The sequence below is a fragment of the Hippocampus bargibanti genome, linkage group LG07, assembly GCF_051943395.1.
Source record: "Hippocampus bargibanti isolate YZ-2025 linkage group LG07, ASM5194339v1, whole genome shotgun sequence".
Classification (NCBI taxonomy): Eukaryota; Metazoa; Chordata; class Actinopteri; order Syngnathiformes; family Syngnathidae; genus Hippocampus; species Hippocampus bargibanti.
Genome location: NC_142740.1, coordinates 9,535,380 through 9,542,428, shown reverse-complemented (window position 1 = coordinate 9,542,428; position 7,049 = coordinate 9,535,380). Strand labels below are relative to the sequence as shown.

Genomic DNA, 7,049 nt, shown 5'->3' with positions numbered 1-7,049 from the left:
TTTTTATACACGGCGTCCAAGTTCAACAGTTTTCAAAAAATATCCAGCAAGTAATGTGCCTTCTTTGCAGATTGTTTTATTTCGTGAAACGTTCCCTTCCATGAAAAAAAATTACGTTCATTTACAAAAAAAATCGGAAACGACCCCCCCACCCCACCCCAAAAAAAAAGAAAAAAAGTCACAAAGTACTTGTTTCTTTGTGTGAATTTTTTTGAACAGTTAGAAAAGGGAGAACATGGTCACATTGAGCATCATCTGGTCAAGACATCAAAACAAAACATAGATCACATGACCATCTCAATAAGACGTTTTACATTTCTTGCAATTCTGCTGATGCAATGTCCTGTTCACTGTGCCGTATAAGAAAGAAAAGTAAACAAATAATGAAAAAAGTCATAAACAAATAATAATAATACAAAGAAAAACAATGAATAATAGTAATTATAATAGCAATCATCAACAATTTTGATCTCGAGTGCATTGGGGTTCATAGGTTAACTTAAATGTCTTTATAAACACTTAGGTTGCTGTAAAAATTTCCCAGGTATCCCATAGTCTCTCAAATTTCTCTCGCTCGCCTCGGACAATGAAAGTAATCTTTTCCATTTCATAAATTTCACCCACCCTCTTAATCCCGTCTGTTAGGGGTTCTTTTGTTAGCCATCGCCTCGTGATTGCTTTCTTGCTTGCTAATAGCACGATGTTGTATATGTATTTCTGGGCAGAATTAAGAATTAAATCAGATTCCAGACCCAGATACAGGGCTTCAAAGGTTGGAGGAACCACTTTTCCCACAATCCTACCCATTGTCATTCTTGTTTCTTTCCAGTATTTGGAGATGACTGGGCATTCCCAAAAAACATGATAATGTGACGCTTTGTTGTTGCCACAGGATCTCCAGCAAGCTGTACTTAATCCTTGTGCATGCCTTTGAGCCGGAACCCTAAAAAAATCTGACGATGTTCTTCAACCCAAATTCTTTCCAAGAGTGGGCAGATGTACAATTTCCATTGCTGTTCTATTGTTCTTTCCCATGCTTCCTGTTGAATTGTAATGCCTCCTTCTGCCCACTTGTGCTTTATATATGTTATTTCTCCTCCTTCCAATTCCTGCACCTCTTTGTATATTTTTGATATAATTCCTCTTCCGGGTTTTGACATATATGTTAATAGGAATATCTCAATTAAACCGAAACCACTTTGTTGGACCCATCCTTTATGTAAGTTTCTCTCTAAGTAGTGTATTCGTTGAAGATATCTATAGAAGTTGTGATTACTCAGTCCATAGTTGTTTCTCAGGTCTTGGAATTGTTGTAGCCCTCCTTCCTCAAGGAGGTCTCTGTAAAACTTTAACCCTTTTCGGGCCCATTTTTGAAAGCCTGCATCCGTTCTGTATGGTATAAAATCAGAGTCAAATCCAATCCATTTTAAAAGTAAATATGGACTATTGTCTTTATCTTGTTTTAATATTCCATGCCACACCTTGGGTTGACACTTTTAAGATAATTGGTTGATCCGGGGTCTCCAATAATTGCTTGCAATGGAATATCACTTGATATCTGGCATTCTATGTCTTTCCATTTCACCCTATATGATAGGTTACAGATATTGACCAAAATATTTTTCTGGGTTGCCTTTTAATAATTCATATTTGGTAGGGAGAGGGCTCCCTTGCTTTTCATCAGTTGTAGAGTCTTGTATCGAATTCTAGGTCTCTTCCCCTTCCAAATGAATCGTGATATTACTTTGTCCAACTCTTGAAATATATCCTTGGGTATGTCAATTGCTAAAGTTTGAAATAGATAAAGTAGTCTGGGCAACACGTTAATTTGGTTGCTTCCACTCTTTGCAATATTCCAAGGGATGGAACCAGATTCCATCTGATCAAGTCTGCTTTAATTTGGGCAAGGAGGGGGCACTAATTTTCAAGCACAACTTTATCTAAGTCTTTTGGAATATTCACACCCAAATATCTGATACTCTCAGAGTCCCATTTCAGGTTGACTTCATCTCTTCTGATCTTGCTCGAAGAAAAATTCAATGACAATATTTGAGTTTTATGGATGTTTAGTTTGTATCCCGAAAATCCTCCGTATGCCCTGATGGTCGAGAACAGTTCCTGGAGAGAGGTAGATGGTTTTCCCCAATATATTAATATATTGTCCGCGAATAGGGCTACTTTGTGGGTGTCTTGTCCAATGGTTATACCCTCGATCTCTTCTTTTTGTCTTATCCATTGACTTAGAGGTTCTATAAAAATGGCAAATAATAGTGGGGAAATGGGGCAGCCCTGTCGACATCCCCTTTCTAACCTGAAAAATTCAGTTGATCCTCCATTGATTCTAACTTTTGCAATTGGCCTATCATATAAAGCCCGTATAGTTCTTATGAAGTTATCATTGAATTTAAATCTCCGTAGTGCATTTTTTAAGTATGTCCAGTTGACAGAGTCGATAGCTTTTTCTGCATCTAATCCCAGCAAAACGGCTTCTAAATCGTGTGCCTTTATATGAGCAATTATGTGTAGAGTTCTCCAAATATTATCAATTGTCTGTCTTTGTCTAATAAAACCAGTCTGGTCTAAATGTATGATTTCTGGAAGTATTGATTCAAGACGCCTTGCTAGAATTGATGTAAAAAGTTTGTAGTCTTGGTTCAAGATACTAATAGGGTGGTAATTTGCACATTCGGTTTTGTCCTTCCCATATCAAAGCTATGTTCGCCTCTCTCCAAGAAGGGGGGATGGTTCCATTTGCTAGGACCCAATTAAATGTTCTCAATAATATTGGAGATAAGATGTCCCAATAGGTCTTATACCATTCAGCGGGGAAGCCGTCTGTGCCTGGGCATTTATTTAGCTTTAGGTGGGAAATAGCCTTCTGTAGTTCACCTATAGTTACCTCAGCCATGAGAACGTCATTTTGATCTCCCGAGACTGTTGGGAGGTTGAGTGATTCCAACATAGCCCCGGGAGCTTCTCCATTATCCGGAACCGTTTGGGCATAGAGGTCCTTATAATATCTTTCAAAAGAAACTTTGGATGTCCTTGAAGTCAAATTTCATTTGTGCGGTATATGGGTCCTTGATTTTATGAACCACCCTCTCTGCTTGTTGCTTCCTTAATTTATATGCCAGATTTTTCATTGCTTTACTGCCCGCCTCATAGTAACTGTGCTTTAAGAAAATATGTTTTTTCTGAATATCTATGTCATGGATATCTTGTATGTGTTTTTTCACTGTCGTAATTTCTTGTGCCACCGTCATTTGGGCATTTTTTTTTTGTGTTGACTCTATAGTTGCTGTAATGATTTTTCGAGTTTCTCTAGTTTTTCCTGTCTGTTTTTCTTTTGTAAAACCAATTTTGCTATTATTTTCCCTCTTCAGACCGCTTTGCCTGCATCCCATATCATGTTTGGGGGCACCGTTCCATTATCGTTTTCTAATAGAAACAGTGAGATTTCATCTTTTATTTCTTCTTTCATCTTCCCCTTCAATGCATTTAAGTATCCAGGCATAAGGCCCTTTATTGTATTTTATTTGTATGTCCAAATGGATTGGGCTGTGATCCGATAGGTCCATTATTCCAATTGTACACGTCCTTATAAGGCCGGTGTCTTTATTGTACATGAAAAAATAATCAATCCTTGAATAACTTATGTGGTGCCGAGTAAAAAGTATAGTCTCTAGTGGTTGGGTTAAGATCTCTCCATACATCACATATGCTCATCTCCTTTATAATCTTTCCCACTTTATCCGCCATCGGGTCATTGTGCTGTTGTGTTGTTTTTGATGCGTCCATTTTGAAATTCAATCTCATGTTAAAGTCCCCACCATATATGACCAATCCTTGGCCCTTAGTAATCATCAGGTCGAAGATATGTCGATAAAAACTCCATGATGCCCCGAGTGGTGCATAAACATTGATAAGGGTCACCACGGAGCCATACATACAGCGATATTTATACATATACATATATTGGATTGGATTGGATTTGCCTTTACTAGTCTCACAGTGGAGAAATTCACATTTCACAGCAGCAAAGTGATTAAAGGAATGAAAGTAGAAAAAAGAAATACATGAGCTGCTGGAAAGGCAGCCACTCTCGCGGCGCCGTCTTGAAGTCAAAAGAACAAAAAAAAAACTAAATAACAAATAACATGACAACACAAAGACAATATGACAAAACAAAGACGGAGAGTCATTCATTCTTCAGGACTTGCTGTACCCTCTTTGTGATGACATGACGCAGTTCTAGATGAAAGAGGAGACGAGCAAAGCGTCTTACATACATACATATATATCCATACACACACACACATATATATATATATATATATATATATATATATATATATATATATATATATATATATATATATATATATATATATATATATATATATATATATATATATATATATATATATATATATATATATGCATATATATATATATATATATATATATATATATATATATGCATATATATATATGCATATACATACTTACACACACATACATACATATACATATACACATATATACCTATATATACATATACAGTAAAGTCTCGTTATATCGATATTCAAGGGAGTCCGCAAAAATATCGATATAACCGGGACTATCGATATATCCGACCCTGTTTGCATGTAATTTTCTCCGTGCGTGCATAGAAATAGTATCGATATAACCGGGACTATCGATATATCCGATATCGATATAACGAGACTTTACTGTACATATACAGTATATACATACATACCTACATATACACTCACACATCTATATCTTTATCATACACCTGTATATACATACATATACACTTACATCTATACATATATAAATATACACATATACACCCATACATACCTAAATACATACATAGATACCCATATGTACACCCTTACATACATGTATACACATACATAGCTATATCTACACCCGCACACCTATCTATTATCTTCTCCGACGTACATTTCCACTTACTCATGTAATACTGGTAAATACATTCACTTTCTACACCCATATGCGTTCATCTTCGACTACTCACTTCTTCTTACTCACACATACACATCCATACACCTGTTTACATATACACCCACCCCACATGCATTGACCCATTCCCAAACACTGTCATACACTCACAAAAAAAGGAAGATAACCACTACCTTCTCATTCAACTACCCCTTTGTTGTCCAGCGTTGGTGGAATTTGTCCTTTTGTCCGGCTTCAACTTTTTTTCCTTGTCCACTCTTCTCTTGTAGGTCGATGCCGCAGTCGGCTCTTAATTCTGTCCATCCAGCTCTTTGGAGGTGTGCAGACAGACACTGGAAAACCCCTCTTTTGCATATTGGTTGTGGCTTCATGTGCTGAGTTGTAGAGACACGTTTCCTCCGCGTAGAATACTCTCATCTTTGCTGGGAAAGGAGTCTGGAATCGTATTCCTTTCTCTCACAGCACCTTCCTTGCCTCGGCGTATTCTCGTCGTTTCTTCAGGGTCTCTGGTGCATAGTCGTGGCCGGCAAACACTATCTTCTCTTTATACAGAAAAGCCTTTTGGTGCCAAATTTTACGCAGGATCTCCTCCTTAGTTTTGTTGCTGGCGAATTTTATGATCATTGACCTCGGCGGGGAGTCAGCGGGAGGTTTTCGGCCAAGTGCCCGATGCACTCGTTCAATCTTGAGATCGGTGTGAGGAGAAAGCTCAGGCTTTTCTCTCAAAAGGTGATCAACAAACTCTACCATCGTTGTAAAATTGGTCTCAGCCCCCTCTTCGACACCATAAATTCTTATGTTGTCCTGTCTTGATCGTCCCTCTTGGTCGGTTATCTTATCTTCCATTTTAGCCTGTAGCTTTAGCAGCTCCTTCGTCGCATCTTCCAGTTCCAGCACTCTTTCCTCCGTCTCCAAGATCCTTGTTTCTATGACATCTATTCTGTTGTTGGCAGTCTTAATTTCGTCCTTGATTTCGGTGAGTGCATTGGCGTTTTCATGCCAGAACTCCCTTAATTCTTGCAGGATCGTTGTTAAATTAGCTGCAGCTTCGTTCGGCCGTGGCTCACCAGGTATGTGTCGGCCGTCGATGTCGCTCGCGTGGAGTTCCTCTCCATCGGATTGGGTTGTTTCAATCCGCGGAGCTGACTTTTTAATTGCTTTGGGCATTTCTTTAACGCCTTAAAATACACTTTGCAGCTTGTCAAAACATTAATAAAGTATGGCGTTACTCAAGTTGATCGAGGAGCTCTGCAGACGTGCTTCTTACTCCATGACCCGGAAGTAAAAAAAAAAGTAATTTTGACTTTAGTAAGTAAAATAATACCCACTAAAACAATTGCAAGGTTTCCAGGGACAAAAACAGAGTGATTGTGAAGCTTTTGCAATCATGGAAGTATTTACTATCCAGTGCTGTCAGCGTGGGCAGGAGGGTGTGGGAGGGGCTGTCCATCATAGCTTTTAGTTTCGCTTGCGTCTGTCTTTTGCCGACCTCCTCCAGAGTGTCACGATCTGGTTGGCGACCAACGGATGACGCTGTCGGCCCCGCCTGCACCTGCACCTGTGTTGGTCGTGCCAATCAGTGACAGTTAAAAGGACTCCCGGCACGACCTCGTTGTCGGGTCATTGTATGTGTTTGCTTCACCCTGTCAGGTTTGTTTCATCTTGGCCGATTTTTACTCATGGTTTTCTTTGCTACTCTGTACTTCTGATGACTTTATTTTAATACAATTTGTCAATTACACCCTACTGCTCCTTCCTTTCGGCTTTTTTTGGGATCCACCACCATCACCACGTTGCAAACCGTGACAGAAAGCGTGCAGAAATCAGCACCAACACATAAGTCTCTCGCACCTGTCAACGTTTACCTGCAGCTCTTTCACACGTGCCTCATAATTTTTCTCCGCCTTTTCCTTGCTCAGAGAAAGAAGTCAGCTCATTAAAGTTGCTTTGAAAGGCCTCGTCTTTGGACACAACTTGCTTTGTAACATTTTTCACCTGTTCTTTGAAATCCAGTGTCTGTTGAGTTTTGAGCAGGCAGGAGGGTGAGATTGAGA

General features: G+C 39.0%; 1 long non-coding RNA gene across 1 annotated transcript; it reads right to left on the bottom strand.

Annotated features, from left to right (window-relative positions):
* Window positions 1-1,812: 1,812 nt before the first annotated feature.
* On the bottom strand, window positions 1,813-7,049 carry LOC148895371 (uncharacterized). The gene is made up of 2 exons (XR_016115487.1): window positions 5,169-7,049; window positions 1,813-4,251 (listed from the first exon to the last, which is right to left on the bottom strand). It is a non-coding gene; the product is annotated as an uncharacterized LOC148895371 (long non-coding RNA).